The sequence below is a fragment of the Grampus griseus genome, assembly GCF_964374135.1.
Source record: "Grampus griseus genome assembly, chromosome: X".
NCBI classification, from domain to species: domain Eukaryota; kingdom Metazoa; phylum Chordata; class Mammalia; order Artiodactyla; family Delphinidae; genus Grampus; species Grampus griseus.
The window spans coordinates 56,255,476-56,273,855 of NC_138999.1; the positions used below are offsets into that span (position 1 = coordinate 56,255,476).

Consider the following 18,380-nt stretch of genomic DNA (forward strand, 5'->3'; position numbering starts at 1 on the left):
CTTATTATAAGAGTATTTGACCTATAAGTTAATGACCTATAAGATCACAAATGATCTCTTCTGCTGTTGCCTCTCAGACCTCGTTTACCATATTTTCCCTGCTGTAGCTGCACTGCCTTCCTTGCCAATTCTCAAACATGATAAGTATTCTCCCACATTAGGGACCTACATCAACTGCTCCCTAGGCCATTAATGATCTTCCTGTAGATAACTGTGTGGCGCACTTTCTCACTTCCTTCAAGTTTTGGACAAGTGTCACCTCAATGAAACCTGCCTTCACCACTCAAGTTAAAATCATTGTCACTCAGCACTCCCCATTCCCCTTACCATGCTTTTTGTACATAGTACTTGTTTCTTTCTAACATACAATTTAATTTCCTAATTTATTATGTGTATTGTTTATTTTCTGCTTCCTTCCCTCTTTCACTTCCCCACACACATTAAAATGGATGTTAGTCAAGATAGGAACTTGTGATTATTTGTTCATTGATATATCCCTAGCATCTAGAACACTGCTTGGCATAGAGTAAATATTTAATAGACATTCAATTAATTAATATTGAATTTAATAGATATTCAATTAATTAATTCTGCCTAGATTTATCTTAATATTTTATCTGTTACATGGGCATGTGTTTAGTATAGATTCTGGTATTTATTAGGTGTATATTCATTTTTCACTGAATAACACAATGAATATTATGCTCCATTTCTAACCCTTTATTTTTCCAGTATTGTCAGGTAAATGAAATGTTCCACCTAAATGAACTTTGCCATATAACTGATCTCCAAGAAGTCTAGGTTTTAACATTTTTATATATCTCTTAATGGAATGGATACAATGGTTTTCACGCCTTCCAGAACACAGCAGAGTGACTATAATTTAGCGTTTTTGTTGGATTTTGAAAAACTATGGAAAAAATAATAGGAATAAAAGAATACCCTGTGTGGCAAGAATTTAATCTCTTACTTAACTGTATGAGCTTGGGCAATTCTGTTAACCATTCTCAGCTTCAGTTTCATCGTTTGTAAAAAGATAATAATAACTTCCCTGAATAGCTCATATATTGCTGTGAGGTTCAAACAAGATAATGCATGGGAATACTATCTCTAAGTTGTAAAGCTACCAACAAATGCAAGGTAGAGTTGATACAAATGTTTATGATTTAGGAAGATGCTGAATACATATGAACTGATCCCTACTGGTGAGTTTTTAGGGAACAGAGAAGGGTTACACTCAATGTGAGAACAGCTAAACCTGAATAACATCAGCTCTACCTGTCATTAGTTGAAAATAATTTTAGATTCCTGATGTTTTAGTGTGAGCAACTTTCAACACTGGAATTTTTTAAGTCTCCTTGCCCTAGAGTATTAAGAATTATCAACGTTTTACATGTTTTGGAGCCAAAGATGACTCCCGTGTTTCCTAGGAATAACTCTGGTGCCCTTGGTACTGAAAAGGTACTCCAAAATGCAAAGACGCTCAGATACTTAGGGAACCCTGGGACAGTGAAAAAGAACAGAAAGTTAGAGTCGTTTGTCAGCTCAAGTTCCTGAAGTTGGTCAGGGTGGGGTTTTTTTTGTTTGTTTTGTAATTGTTGTTTTGGTTTTTTAACATCTTTATTGGGGTATAATTGCTTTACAATGGTGTGTTAGTTTCTGCTTTATAACAAAGTGAATCAGTTATACATATACATATGTTCCCATATCTCTTCCCTCTTGCGGCTCCCTCCCTCCCACCCTCCCTATCCCACCCCTCCAGGCGGTCACAAAGCACCGAGCTGATCTCCCTGTGCTATGTGGCTGCTTCCCACTAGTTATCTACCTTACGTTTGGTAGTGTATATATGTCCATTGTTTGTTTTCCATTAAGGAAAGGCTAGCAACATGTACCTTTGAGTTCTTCTGACTTTCCAAATCACAAATGGAAAGGAATAATGTATTCATTTTTCTTGGGTCCTGCATTATAGAGGAATTTTAAGATTAAAGAGAGACATCTCATTTTGTCAGTGACCACTATTTTTGTTTGTAATTCAGTTGATTTCAACATTTTCAGTGAGAGTTTTGTTGGGGAACTGAAGTATTGGGTTGACCAAAAGGTTCGTTCAGTTTTTCCCATAAGATGGCTCTAGTAGCACTTAGTTGTCTTTAACTTCATTTGAAACAATTTTGTTAGATTGTTCGTGACAGCTGTCATATCAGTGTGCATTTTAAAAAAGACTTATCAAAATTGGTGAACTTTTGTGCAGCCATTTTAATATTGAAGATGGAAGAATAAAGCAACATTTTCAGCACATTATGCTTTATTATTTCAAGAAAGGTAAAAATGCAACTGAAACGCAAAAAAAAAAAGATTTATGCAGTGTATGGAGAAGGTACTGTGACTGATCAAATGTGTCAAAAGTGGTTTGTGAAGTTTCATGCTAGGGATTTCTTGCTGGACGATGCTGCATCGTCGGGTAGACCAGTTGAAGTTGATAGTGACTGAATCAAGACATTAATTAAGAAAAATCAATGTTATACCATGTGGGAGATAGCCAACATACTCAAAATATCCAAATCAAGTGTTGAAAATAATTTGCACCAGCTTGGTTATGTTCATCGCTTTGATGTTTGGGTTCCACATAAGTTAAGCACAAAAAAACCTTCTTGACCATATTTCCACATGTGATTCTCTACTGAAACGTAATGAAAACATGCCATTTTTAAAACAAATTGTGACAAGTGGTGAAAAGTGGACAATGTACAACAATGTGGAACAGAAGAGACCATGGGCCAAGCAAAATGAACCACCACCAACCACACCAAAGGCTTGTCTTCATCCAAAGAAGGTGATGTTGTGTATATGGTGGGATTAGAAGGGAGTCCTCTATTTGAGTTCCTTTCAAAAACCAAACTATTAATACCAACAAGTACTACTCCCAGTTAGACCAACTGAAAGTGGCACTCGATGAAAAGTGTCCAGAATTAGTCAACAGAAAATGCATAATCTTCCATCAGGATAATGCAAGACCGCATGTTTCTTTGATGACCAGGCAAAAACTGTTACAGCTTGCCTGGGAAGTTCTGATCCATCCTCTGTATTCACCAGACATTGCACCTTCAGATTTCCATTTATTTCCGTTTTACAAAATTCTCTTAATGGAAAAAATTTCAATTCCCTGGAAGACTATAAAAGGTAACTGAACAGTTCTTTGCTCAAAAATATAAAAAGTTTTGGGAAGATAGAATTATGAAGTTACCTGAAAAATGGCAGTAGGTAGTGGAACAAAAAGATGCATATGCTGTTCAATAAAATTCTTGGTAAAAATGAAAAATGTGTCTTTTATTTTTACTTAAAATCCGAAGTCACATTTTGGCCAACCCAATATATGACAGGAAAAGACGTTATCTTTATGGCAAATGGATGGTATGGGTGGACCTTTCTTGATGGATGTAGTCTCACCACCTTCTTATTCTCTGATGGCTGGAAAGTAAAGCCCAGGAGTGCTTTAAGTAAGCAGTCAGTATTCTTTCTAATACCCCGCTAGCCTCCACATGTCATTTTTCTGGCCATGACTGTTGGTCAGTTCTAGCAACTGGTCTTTCAGGTAGTAATCACCAAAATGCAGGCCATAGTACAGGTTGGGGAAAGGAACAGTCAAACCCATTTGGCTGTCTTAAGGAAGTTGTAAAAAGAAAAACTTTGTTTTTAGTAGAAAGGAAAAGAAAAAGTGTATGGAGTCAATGTGTTTGGTCAAGACTAATTGAATATCTTAGTTTTTGATGAGCCACAAGTCATTAATTTCACAGTTTGTTTTATCCATCAATGTTGGCTCTTTCCAACCTCCATGCCTTTTCAAATACATCATTTCCTCTGCCTGGAATGCTCTACCTGTGCTTTGTTTACATAGTAAAATTCTGTGTTTCCATCAAGATTACTGCTGTGAAATGCAACTACTCTTAATTCTTTCATTTTAGGAGTTTAACTTAACATTAGCAAGCTGTTTGCATTTCTTTTACTATACAGCTTATTAGCGTCCCATTATTTTGTCTTCTGATGATGTTATATAACAACTATTACTCTCTTTTGCCCAATTAGTTGTACATATTCTCCTAGGTCCTATTTTTTTTTTTTTAATTTACTCATTTACTCCTCTCTTTTTCTCTTTCTCTTTCAATATTTAGTGAATGCCTATGAGGGCCAGACATTGTGTTAGTTGTTTTGCCCACATTATTTCATTTATTTCATTTACATGTCACAGCAGACTTATAAGTCATTATCTCTATTTTACAGTGCACTAAATTGAGGTCTAGAGAAGTCAAGTTACTTGCTCCAAAGTTCCAGCTAGTAAGCAGGGATTTTTGTGGAAATACAATGCCCTATTTTTTTCCCTACTCTATTACACTGGCTCCTTTCTCTATAGTTTCAATTGATTCCTCTATATGTGTCTGAAATCAATCTTTCGGTGCCTTTATGGGGCTAGAGTAAGAAAGGAATTTTGGCTTCTTAGTGCTCAGGGTCCATCACAGTGTGACTCCCTAAGAGGAAGTAACTAAAAATAATCCTTGGAGAAGAGAGACTTGGAGAAGGTGGCTATAAAATAATTGGGATACAAGCTCACATCTTCCCTACTGCAACCAGGAATGCTTCTACCCTCAGTAGGGATGGCAGTGACACCACAGGTAATGTTGAGCCCAGTAAGGCAGCACTTGGTGGAGGGTGGTAATGGCTTCTTCAGCTTTTCTTGAAGCTGTCACAGAGCTCGGTAGGTCCTTAGTGAGGCCCAGGATTGAGTTTTTCGTTCTATAAAACTTTTCTTTTCTTTTTCTTTTCTTCTCATATCTTCCTTTTTCTTCTTCTAGTCCTGCCCCCTCCCTTCCCCTTCTACTCCTCTTCCTCTTCCTCTTCTCCTTCTCCTTCTTCTTCATCCCTTCTTCCTCTTGTTTCTCCTCCTCCTCTGCCCCTCCTTCTCCCCCCCACCTGCGTCATTAATCTTGTCAAGAAGCATGTGTTTTGATAAGGTATACACTATAATCATCTTGATAAGTAGTTTTTGAATTTTTAGTAAATCAAATCAAAATAGCACTCAGAAAGGGAGCATAATGAGGGTATGTTTGAGCTGCAGATTAAATTTCAGTTTTCAAATTTGATCTTATATTGTGGAGTACTTGATAAATAAATAACATTAAGTACACTCCTTGAATGCTGCACAATAAAGATTTCAGCAGTAACTTCAGCCTTGGTCAGTTCTTCCCGCATTCCACGTGATTCCAGGAGAATGCACACCATTCAAACAGCTCTTGTTTACCAAATAGCTAAAATTTGCCAGATTTACATAAGTTATTTTAAATGTCCATGGCTCTGCAAAAGTGGATGATATGATACAGATTTTACAAAGGAGGAAACAGATTCAAAGAGGTTTATGCTGCTTGCCCAAGTTTATGCTATTTACCATAACTAGTAAGTGACATTGCTGGGACTCATAACCCAGTCCCTCTGACTCCTAAGTTCTTGCTTCTGCCACCACACCGTACTTCTTTGCTAATTAACAAATAGCTAAGAACAAGTAATAGAAATTTCACAGTCTATGTTATAGTCTTTTAGTCTCTGGAATGAATATTAATTTATTGAGAGATTACTGAATTCTCCTCCTCATGCTCCCCCATCATTTTCTCAACAGAAAGAAATGTCCTCACAGTGAGCCACTGTAGTCAAGCCATGACCTACACCTCCTTGCCTCATTCCATAACTCTCTCATCCTCTTTTGTCTTATTGCTATTTCATCTCCCACTAGATGCCAACTCCTAAAGGGCAAGAGCTATAATTTCTCTTTCTCCTCTACAGACTTCAGCACAGGGCTGGACCATTGGGGTTTTTTGGTTTGTTTTTTGTTGTGTTTTTTTTGTGCGGTATGCGGGCCTCTCACCGTTGTGGCCTCTCCCACTGCGGAGTACAGGCTCCGGACGCGCAGGCTCAGCGGCCATGGCTCACGGGCCCAGCCGCTCCGCGGCATGTGGGATCCTCCCGAACCAGGGCACGAACCCGTGTCCCCTGCATCGGCAGGCGGACTCTCAACCACTGCGCCACCAGGGAAGCCCTGGACCATTGGGTTTTCAGTAGGTATTTGTTAACTAACTTTTTTTTGTCAATAACAGAAGTACCTTCTCTGGCCATATTAGAAAAGCAGCTTCCTTAATTGCACAGTATGGTGAACAGGAAACACACCTGTTGTGAATGGTGACTCAATAAATTGGGGACTAGGATGTGCTTGGGGACACCCCGTTTTGGTTTCCTCTCTGAAGTATGGAGTTTAACCCCCTTGTTGTATAGATAGGGATGCTGAAGCCTAGAAAGTGTAAATGATTTGTCTCAAGGAAACAGGGAAGCCTAACAGAGCTGTGACTATTTTAAATCTATGTTTAAAGCAGACAATACATGCACATGGTACAAAATTTTTAAATCACAAAAGGTTAAAGAGTGAAAAATAATTCCAGCCCCCCATCCTTCAGGCATGCAGTTCTCTTCTTCAGAGGCAACCAATATTTATTAGTTTCTTGTGTGCCCTTGTATACATAGTATATTCATTAATAGACACATATAGAAAATACATAAAGTTTTCCCCAGACAATTGATGTTCTGTGCTGTTTTGCATATTTTTTCCCACTTTACTATATATCTTAGAGATTGTTCCACTCAGTTTATACAGAACTGCTTCATTTTTAAATGGCTGAATTGTATGACTCCATCTATTGATGAGCATTTATGTTGTTTCCAGTCTTCTGCTATTATAAACAAAGTTGCAGAGAATGTTCTTGTATATGTGTCATGCCACACATGTGCAAACATGTGCTGGGTCAAAGCATATGTATATTTCAATTTTGAAAGCTTTTGCCAAATTGTCCTCCACAAAGGTTGTAAGACTAGGCAAAATTTGTATTTGACAAAATTTATAAATGAAATAGTTACTGTTAATTTTACAAAAGAATGATTGTCTTGACCTTACAGAACTGTTCAATACAGTGTTTCTTTAAATGATCAATCCCCACTGTACACTCAAATGAGAATTCAGTTTAAAGAAATGTGACTTATACACTACTGTTCAGGAACACATCTATTGGGTAAAGCATGTGAAGATGGCAATATGTTTCTAAAATGCAACTGAGGCTACATAAACTGTGCTTCTAATCATATTACCAAACCCCAGAGGTGTGATCAGGTGAAAGTGTGTGGAGAAAAGAACAAGGGGGTCAGACTCAACTAGAAGGAAGTAAAGCTACCACAAGGGCAGGACTGGTGTCGTGCCAATAAACTGGGTTTCTGTCTGCGAGGGTGCAGGGGTCAGCAGGAAGTCTTGATATTTGTACTGTTCACTAATTTCCATGATGTAGATACTCTTATCAGGACCAATTTCAAGCTACCAGTATGACAGCACTGAATGTGAAATTATGAAGATGCTCAGAATTGGTATTTATGAATCACTACAAACCAACTCCAGCACAACACTGCACAGAACCTAAGGGTAGACAGCTGGAGAACATACAATTTGGGTCTGACCAAATGTCAGATGACCTTGGCAGAAGTGAGCTGCCTATTCTTCATAGTGTTTTCCTTGGTGAGGTTGGAGCCTGTACTTCTCCAAGATGGTCTTTCCAAATCCCATCTGAAGAACATTATCTGTTTGGTGCTCCCGACACTATTCATCTGAGTGGACTGAACCTCACTAGTCTCTCGAGAAGCAAAAAAAACAAGGAGTTTTGTAAATTCTCAAGTGCTATTTCAATGTCAAACATTCATCCTGTTATTAACCTGATGTCAGCTGCAGAACTACATAAGCAGTCAACTCATGGGCAAGGTCCAACATCAGCAGTTCTCTCCCCTAGCTGCACATTAGAAACAATAGGGGAGTGTTAAAAAAAGTCATAGTGCCCACCCTTACCCCCAGTCAATTGAATAAAAACTACTGAGAGTGAAACCAGGCATAAGTATTTTGTAAAAGCTTCCCAGATGATTCTGACTTGCAGCCAAGGTTGAGAATTACTGCACTGCACTACCTGGTTCTGCCATCGAATCAACTCTTCCTACCACCTCCCCTCCCTTATCATATGCCAGTCACACTGACCATCTTGCTGTTCCAACAACACACCAAACACATTCATGACTTTAAGGCTTTGTATTTGCTATTACTTCTCTTGAGAATTTTTCCCCCCGACTCTTTGCATGTCTGGTGCTATTATTCAAGTTTCAGCTCAAAACCTCATCCTCAGATAATCTTTCCCCACTCTACCTAAATTTACTCTCCTATTCTATCACAGCACTCTGTATTATTTCTTTCATTATATGTATCACCATCTGAAAATATCTAAATTATTATTTATCACTCATTTATTACTTGTCTGTTTCCACCAAGATCACCCAACTTGAGGGCAAGGACTTTGATTGTATTATTCACTGTTGTTTCCCTGGTTGCCTAGAATAGTGCTTGGAACATAGTAGGTATACACTCAAAGATTGTCCTTTAACCATCAGATGATAGTTATTAAACATCTTCTATGGTTGAATTCAATGATGTATTCAAATATTTCATTGTGTTAAGGTTTAAACTGCATAGCATTGCATTCAAGGCTATTCGTGACCTAGCCACCATCAAACTTGTCAGCCTCACCTTCTACTTGCTGTCCTCTTGAAGCAGGAGGTCTATATGAATTGCAGTAGCTAGGGAACGTGGTCTGGAACTGAACACTGCAGGGTTTTCTTTAACAGAGAAGTGTATTTGTGTGTGTACTGGGGGCAGGAGGCAGAGGATGGAATGTTTGTGGCCAGGGCAGGGGCCAATGAAGAGAGTAGCATAGTCATAAGAAGGTTGCTCTTGGAGGGGAATAGAAGACAAGATAGACTCAGTAACATTATACATAACTCATCTAATGTACTGATATTTTCCCTTTTACAAATCACTTGCACATGCATTCTATATTATTTGTTTTGTATAACTCTAGGATGGAGGTAATGCCATTATTTATATCCTCATTTTTTAGATGAGTAATCAAGGTTCAAGGTTCAAGGCCTTGCCTGAGGCCATTTGGAGCTGGGATTTGACACCTGCTGTTCTTTCTGACTGCCAGTCTAGTACTCTTTACATTTCTATTTTGTGGAGCTTGGGCCAGACTGTGGAAAGTACAGAAAGCCAAGAAAAGGAGTGTGGGCTTGATTCCTGTTCCCCTCAGTAGAGCTAACTATAACATCAAAAGAATCAAAAATGATCATGGGTTTATAACCACTCCCAAGAGCATTCCTGTTGAGCATTAGCTGAGGGGCCTGGCTGAGGGCCCATCATGGTACTGGGTTAACGGCCATCTGTGTTTCTGGGTGGGTGGGACAGGTGGGGGAATGGTTGCAGCCCTAGAATCACAAGGAGTCAGCTACCTTATAAGTTCTTCTCACAAACGACTTGCCCTGTGGCAGGGCACAGACTGTGTTGTTTAGAGTTTTCTAGCCTGTTCCACAGGCCAAAGAGCAGTATTCTAGGAGAAAAAACAGTACTAGGAATCAATAATGCTTGGGATTGCTTTTCATAGAAGAGAGACCTTGGGTGATTAGGCCAGAGGTTCTAGGCTGCCTCAGCCCCAGAGAAAGTAATGTCCACAGGATACATGGCCCTAAACAGGCCTTGGTCTCCTTCCAGTATATGTAGGTCACTCAGGGAAGAGGCACTTAGCTACTTCTTTCTGTAGGGTACTGTCTTTGTTTTTCAGAGAAAGCCCTTAAAGTCAAGAGATTTGAGATTGGAAAAACAAGATAGGTATGCAGACTGGCTTCAGCCCTCCTAGAGTCACACTCAGGGACTCTGAGACTCCCATCACAAATACTAATGTGAATAGAAGACTTCTGAACCTACCTTCCTTAGTCTGCTACTATTCTCTTAATGCCTAACATATTCCCATCTAGTTATAGATCAGGGGGAAAAGATGAAGAGAGAAGTAGAGGAACTTCCCTGGTGGTCTAGTGGTAAAGAATCCGCCTTCCAATGCAGGGGACATGGGTTTGATCCCGGGACAGGGAACTAAGATCCCACATGCCACAGGACAACTAAGCCCACGTGCCACAACTACTGAGCTCACATGCCTCAATGAGAGAGCCCACCTGCCACAAAGTACAGAGCCCACACACCACAACTACAGAGCCCATGCACCACAACTAGAGAGAGAAAACCCACACACCACAAGTAGAGAGAAGCCCGTGCGACACAACAAAGAGCCCACACTGTGACAAAAGATCCCACGTGCCATAGCTATGACCCAACACAGCCAAAAAAAGAAAAAGAAAAAAGAAAGAAAGAAAGAAAAAGAGAAGTAGAAATATGGGTCACATAGTGATTCAGTAAGACCACAGGGCTGGTCCTCAGGTCTTCCTCCTTCCTGCTCTATGATCTTTTACTATTCTGTGCTACTTCTTTCTTTGAAATATAGTGTCAGGGTCCATATGAGAAAAGATATCACATTGATAAAGACAAGCATCTATATCACAGGTCACACAGACCTGGCTTCTGATTCTGCTTCTGCCACTTATTAGCTGGTAACTGTAGGTGAGTCATTCAGCATCTCTGAGCCTTATTTTCCTCAACCCTAAATTAAGAATAGTAGCTACCTGGAAGAATTTTGACAAGAATTAAGTGAGTCAGCATCTTTAAAGGCACCTGGAATAGTACCCAAAGCACAGTGGGTTACCTCCTCTCTCCATTGCTTTCTCTAGGAAAGTCAAGGATTACTCTTCCTTGACACTAGGAAGAGGCAATGGGTATATGTAGAAACTACAGGGCAAATAAGTCAGGAGAGAGGCAAATATTCAATAAAATATTTGCTTGGTTTTATAGTGGTTCAGTAGAAAGCATATGGTAGCCTGGATTGAAACTGGGCTATATTCTTTGGTCTCAATAGGCACTCTGTATCTCATGTTTCCTCATAAATTGAGGGTAACGTTCTGTACCCTCCCTACTTTGAAGAAAGGCTCAGCAAGATAATGAATATGAAAATGATTTTGAAGTAATAAAGCAAATGTGCAAAGAACATTGTGGGCAGGAAAGCTGAGTTTTAGTTCCATCACTGTCATTGATGCATTGTTTAACCTTGGTCAAGTCCACTCTGCTTTCTGGATCTCAATTTCCTCACCTGTAAAATAAGAGTGTTGGACTAGATGATCTCTGCAAAGGTCCTTGCCTCTTCTGATATTCAAGGAGTTTATTATTTAAATAATAATAATAGATAAGATCTGTATAATGCTTTATGCTTTATGTTATTTTTACATCTATTATCTTATATGAGAATAGCACTGAACTGCTAGACTGGGGATAGGGAGACATGGATTCTTGTTGCTACTTTGACATTGACTCATAGTATGACCTTAAGCAAGCTTTTTCCATTCTCTGAGTCTAAGTTTCTTAGTCTGTGAAATAGGAGATACTGAGGGTTGAACTAAGTCATGTAGGTCTCTAAACTTTTCCACAAAGCCCTGGGGAGTCCTATAGAGCTTTTCTAAGGTGTACCACAATGATAAAGCTGCAGAGAAGGGGAGAAAAGGAGAGGTCTAGCAGAAGTTCTAAGTTTCCTATGCCTGCTTCAGGCACATTAAGTTTAATTTTTATCTGTTACGTTATATGGGGCCTTTATGTAATGTTTCATTTATTAAAAAGGTTCACCACAAAAGAATAAAATAACTTGAATGGATGTTCTCTAAAGCCTTAAGTTTTAAAAGTGGGATTCAATAACATATGTTGTTTGATAACACCATTGTTGTTTTTTGAATAAAATAGTATATTGTGAATATCCTTCCAAGTTAAAAAATAAGACACTGACTGCAGTGCTCCTTTGCATGAATATAGAATAATTTAATCATTCTCTTAATGTTGGACATTTAAATTTTTCCAATGCAGTCGTCCCTTGGTGTCTGCTGGGGATTGGTTCCAGAAGCCCTGGTTGATGCCAAAATATGTGGATGCTCAAGTCCCTTATATAAAATGGCGTAGTCCACCTGAAACTGTAAAACTCTTAGAAGAAAACAAAGGCAGTACACTCTTTGATATCAGTGCTAGCAATCCTTTTTTGGATCTGTCTCCTCAGGCAAAAGCAACAAAAGCAAAAATAAACAAATGGGACTACATCAAACTAAAATACTTATGCATAGTGAAGGAAACCATCGACAAAACAAAAAGACAACCTACTGAATGGGAGAAGATATTTGCAAATGATATGTCAGATAAGGGGTTGATGTCCAAAATATATAAAGAACTCACACAACCCAACATCACAGAAAAAAAAAAAAAAAACCCGAACAACCCAAACAATGAGCAGAGGACCTGAATAGACATTTTTCCAAAGAACACATACAGATGGCCAACAGGCACATGAAAAGATGCTCAACGTCACTAATTATCAGAGAAATGCAGATCACTAATTATCAGAGAAATGCAAATCAAAACCACAGTGAGATATCACCTCACACCTGTTAGAATGACTGTCATCAAAAAGACAACAATGGACTATTACTCAGCCATAAAAAGAAATGAAATTGAGTTATTTGTAGTGAGGTGGATGGACCTAGAGTGTCATACAGAGTGAAGTAAGTCAGAAAGAGAAAAACAAATACCATATGCTAACACATATATATGGAAGGTAAAAAAAAAAAAAAAAAAAAAAACGGTACTGATGAACCTAATGTCAGCACAGGAATAAAGACATAGACATAGAGAATGGACTTGAGGACACCGAGGGGAGGGGAAAGCTGGCGCAAACTGAGAGTAGCATTGACATATATACACTACCAAATGTACAATAGCTAGTGGGAAGCAGCAGCATAACACAGGGAGATCAGCTCTGTGCTTTGTGACCACCTAGAGGGGCAGGATAGGGAGGGTGAGAGGGAAGATCAAGAGGGAGTGCTTATGGGGATATATGTATGCATATGCCTGAATCACTTTGTTGTACAACAGAAACTAACACAGTATTGTGAAGCAGTTATACTCCAATAAAGATCTATTAAAGTAAAAACAAAAAACAAGTGTTGGAGAGGATGTGGAGAAAAGGGAACCCTCATGCACTATTGGTGGAATTGTAAATTGGTGCAGCCATTATGGAAAACAGTATGGATGGTCCTCAAAAAATTAAAAATAGAACTACTATACGATCCAGCAGTTCCACTTCTGGGCATTTATCTGAAGAAAATGAAAACATTAATTCAAAAAGATTATATGTATCCCTATGTTCATTGCAGCATCATTTACAATAGCCAAGATATGGAAGCAACCTAAGTGTCCATCAATAGAAGAATGGATAAAGAAGATGTGGTGTATATATACAGTGGGTATTATACTAAGTGAAATAAGAGACAGAGAAAGATAAATACCATATGATTTCACTTATATGTGGATTTTAAAAAACAAATGAAAAAACAAAACAGACTCATAAATTCAGAGAGCAAACTGGTAGTCACCAGAGGGGAGGAGGGTGAGGGGTTAGGAGAAATAGGTGAAGGGAATTAAGAGATAAAAGCTTCCAATTATAAAATAAGTCACAGGGCTGTGATGTACAGCATAGAGAATATAATCATTAATATTGTAATAACTTTGTATGATTTACTAGGTTACTAGGCTTATCATGCTGATAAAATCCTAAAGTATATAAACGTCAAATCGCTATGTTGTACAACTGAAACTAATATAATTCTGTATGTCACTATAGTGCAATGAAAAAGAGAAAAAAACTATGAATAACAAATAAATAAATAATAAAAATAAACTGGCATAATAGAATGAATACAGTTGAAATTTCGATCCATGGTTGGTTGAATCCACGGATATGAAACACATGACTATGAAGGGCTGACTGCATTCCCTGTTTAAATAATGCTACACTGAACTACTTTCTTGTGCTTAACTTATTATCTTCTTATAAAACATTCCAAAAGTGGAATTACTGGTTGAAGTTTATGTGAATTTAATTTTTTTAGATATATGGCAAAATTGCTCTCTAAAAAGTTTACACACCCACTAACAATACCTTTTCACCAGTAATTAGTATTAAATTTTTACTAGTCTTCCTTGTGAAAATGATATCTTATTTAAATTGTATTTCTATAATTATTAATACAATTGAAATTGCACAAATTTCATATGCTTACTGATCTTTTGTGGTTCTTCTTTTAATTGCCTGTTCATGTCTGTTGCCCATCTTTCTGTTGTATTGTTCATTGTTATATGTCAAGGAAATTGACCACGGCTTTTACATACTTGATACTGATATGTATTTTTTAGTTCATGATTGTCTTTAAATTCTATTATTATGTTTGTTTCACATAAGAAAGTTTAAATTTTTTCTAGTCAAGTGTCAGAATTTTTGCTTATGTATTCTTTATTGTCATGTTTTAAAAATCCCTTTTGGACCTTCAAAAATTAAAAAATGTTCACCTACAATATTTCAATATCTAACAATATTTCAATAATTCCTTTTTGGTTTTTTTATTGACATATTTAATCCATCTGGAATTTATTTTGGTTTCAACTAGTAATTTAACTTTATTATCTTTTCCAAATGAATAACGAGTTGTTCTGACACCATTTAATGAATAAATCATCCTTTCTTTACTGATTTAGAATGACATATTACATGTGCAGAGTCTGTTTTTGGCTTTTCTGGTCTCTTGCACTGATAGGTCTATGCTGAGTCAATACCAAACTGTTGTAATTATTATGGCATTATAATACTTTAAATGTCTAGTAGGAAAAGTCTCATTACTCTTCTTTTTCAAAAATATCTTGGCAATATCACACATTTTATTCCTTTAGATAAACTTTGGGATAATGTTGCCAAAATTTTGTTTGGATTGGTTTAAATTTATAGATTTGACTGGGGAAAATACTGGCATCCTTGCAGTATTGCATCTTCCCATCCAGAAACACTGTACATCTTTTTTTTTTTTTTTTTTTGCAGTGCACAGGCCTCTCACTGCTGTGGCCTCTCCCACTGCCGAGCACAGGCTCCGGACGCACAGGCTCAGTGGCCATGGCTCACGGGCCCAGCCACTCCGCGGCATGTGGGATCTTCCCAGACCGGGGCACGAACCCACGTCCCCTGCATCAGCAGGCGGACTCTCAACCACTGCGCCACCAGGGAAGCCCAACACTGTACATCTTTCCATTTAATTCCGATCTTTTTTTACATACCTCAATAAAGGTGTTTTGTTTTGTTTTGTTTTTAGTTTTGTTTATATAGGCCCTACACTAACACTCTCTTTATGAAGCATGAGAAGTCCTACTTCTTCAGTCTTCTCTATAGGTTCATAATAAAGATGATGACTTGACCCTCTTCTCATTTGCATGATGTGTTGCCACAGATGGTGGGTAACTCCCCTACTTTACCTCCTCAGCTCCAAATAGGATTTTTCACAATGAACAAATTGAAAAAAACCTAATCAGACGTTGACCTCAGCTCATACTGCATGGCAGCACCAAAGGGGCTGACAGAAAACAATAGAAATGGGGAGTCTCTGGAGAAAATATCTGAAGCCTGTCCCGTGACCTTTGTTTCTGCTGGAGCTTTGAATCAGACTTAAGGTTTATGATGGAAGAATAGGACCCATGAAGAAAAATGCAGAACACTATCAGGCAGTCAAGAATTTCAGAGCCAGCTGGCATGCAGAGGGCCTCATATCAGTTCATTATGTGACCATTCACAGGGATAAAGTGTTTGAGCTGTTCTAATAAGAGAGTTATCAAGTATTTAAATGTGCGATCTGTTTGTAGTTCTAGAGTTTGGACTTACCTCCTTCAGCATGTGAGAGGGGTTTTTATATTTTGCCAGAGTTTTCACAATGACATTTTTTGTGAGACTGATTATAGGTTGTTGATAAAATTTTGCTGTTGGAGGTCAACAGTGTCAAAGAGCCAGGTGTAATGTTTGTAGAATCTGAGGAGGAGAAGAAGATGGTTTGTAGTTTGTGTTCTCTATGTTAATTATTCAGTCACCTTGGCTACAGCATGGGAACAGAGGACCTTCTAGGACCATCTTGGAGCAGGCCCAGATCCCATTTACACAGTTCTTTTGTCAACTGAGAAGGCCATACACTTACTAGATAATAAACAAAGATACTTAACATCCTCAGAGTGCTCAGTCTTGAGACTACACCCACCCACAACATGTCTCCTTTGGATGCATTTACTAGATCTTGTGCTGGCTCTACCAATTTCCTGTGATTTGGGGCATGTCATTTCAATACCTTGAGGCCATTTTCATAACTGAAGAGTCAAGCAGTACTTTGGGACATTTTATTAGAAGGCTTTTAAAGTCCTTTACAGATCAAAGATTATCTATTTTTAATAATATATAATTATTATGTATTATTACCAATGGGTCAAAGCTACAAGGAGACAGACACTGAGTTTCCTGGAAGTAAGAGCATCATAACAGAGTCCAGAAATGAAGTGGGCTGCAATTCAAGAAAAGGTGGGGCAGGGATGCTATAGAGGGGATTCAAGCTTTTTATGGAGAAGTAGGGGTGGTGTGACCAGTGTTTAAAATTCTTTCCAATATGTAAGATTCATAGCCTTATGGACTATGATATGGAACAAATAAACTGTGTGGTGCCATGCAGGTCAATTTCATTTTAATGAGCATCATTTTCTTCAGCTGTATAATGCGGTATATAGTAATCCCTGTTATACTTAATTTGTACAAGATTCTTATTAACTTTTGTAAGCTAATCAAATGGGATGGATTTTTATTTTATTATGTTTTATATTAGGTTTTAATTTATTATTACTTTATGTTATATGTTATTTATAATACATAAATAAATAGGTATTATATAGTAGAGTGTAAATGTAACCTTTATATGCACTAGGAAACCAAAAATTCATGTGACTCCCTTTACTGGCATATTCACTTTATTGCAGTAGTCTGGAACCACACCCACAATATGTCTGAGGTCTGCCTGTAGTCTTGAGGTTTGCAGCAGCACTGATACTGTGGGGGTGTCCCAGGTCTAGAATACCCACAGCACTGGAAATGAACCCACTGGAATTTGGTACAGGGCCTGCCTTCTAGGAGTTGACACCTAAAGGCTATATGACAATCATCAAAGCACCATCCATTCTGTGCACATATTACAGTCCTCAGTTTGCAGCAGAAAGAAGCTGTTAGCAAATTATGTGTTCTATTTATACAAGTAAAATCCTGCAGTATGGTAGAAAGGGTATTGGCCTAGAGGCCTTAGTTTTTTCATTGTTGAGTGAAAGTGATGACAGTACCTACCTCAAAGCATTGCCAAGGCGATTTATTTAAATAGCATATGTAAACCCCCTCACACAGGCTTTGTTCATAGTAAGTGCCTATTAAATGGTAGTTTTTCTTCCTTAAGGTGCCTCCAATTCAGTGTTCTTCAGGCAAGTCACCTCCCCAGAACTCATCCTTGGAATGGAAGTGTTGTCCTGGGGTGATTTTTAATAGTTCCTTCAAGCCCAGCATTTCAGAGTCCTTTGACAAAGGGAAGAGAAAGAGGGAGGGAGGGGGGGAAGGAAAAAGAAAAGGGGAGAGGAAGGAAAAGAAAATTTTGCTAACCTGGTTACAATGAATCTCCTGCAAAAAATAACCTACTACAATAGATGTGACTGTAATGTAAATTTTAGACTGAGTGAAGAGAGAGGAAAGCTGAGCTATAGCTAAATTTGTGGGCTTTTTCCCCGATATCAAATAGCAATTGTGCTTCATTTTTTATTCCTTTTCTCTACCACAAACATTCTTACTCTGCCAAAAGAAGCCTCCTTAAAATCTCAGTCTATCCCATAAAGTAAAGCACAGAAGTAAATGAGAGAAAAAATACCAAGGACTTGGAGAAAGAAAGGGGTGCGATGAAGGAATGCACAGGCTCAGTCTGGGGGGCAGGGCCACAAGTGTAAGTTCTGCATGTTTCAGAGCAGCAGGGTATGTATCGCTGTCTATTTCTGCTGGTGACCCTATGTGCCTCTGGATCTCTCTGTTCCACTTGAGTATTCATTCAGTCAGTGTTTATTGAAGGCCTACTGTGTGCCAGGCCTGTGCGAGGAGCAAGGAGACAAAGTATTGAGTGAAATATGTGTTTCTGAGTGGACCTCCATGTTTTTCTTTGAACAGCTATAATCCTAAGGATTTCTGAGTCTGAGAATGTGTGTGGTGTGTTTGTGTGTGTATATTTCTGTGTATCTCTCACAACTTCACATGTGCATGACAGTGATTGTTTTTCTTCTGCTATCTTCAGAGGACTTCCTTTCATTTGCTGTGTTCACTTTGCAAAGAGTGGGCTTTATCTGTTTGATTTTTACAACCTGAAGGATTGAGGGTATGATCACTAATATTTTAAAAACAATTAAAAATCACATG

At 38.3% G+C, this 18,380-nt stretch overlaps 1 protein-coding gene across 2 annotated transcripts in view; it reads left to right on the top strand.

The window, feature by feature from the left end:
- Positions 1-18,380, top strand: part of AR (androgen receptor) — a gene marked incomplete at both ends in the record, with an annotated part of 163,206 nt that overhangs the window by 112,991 nt on the left and 31,835 nt on the right. The window lies entirely within an intron of this gene.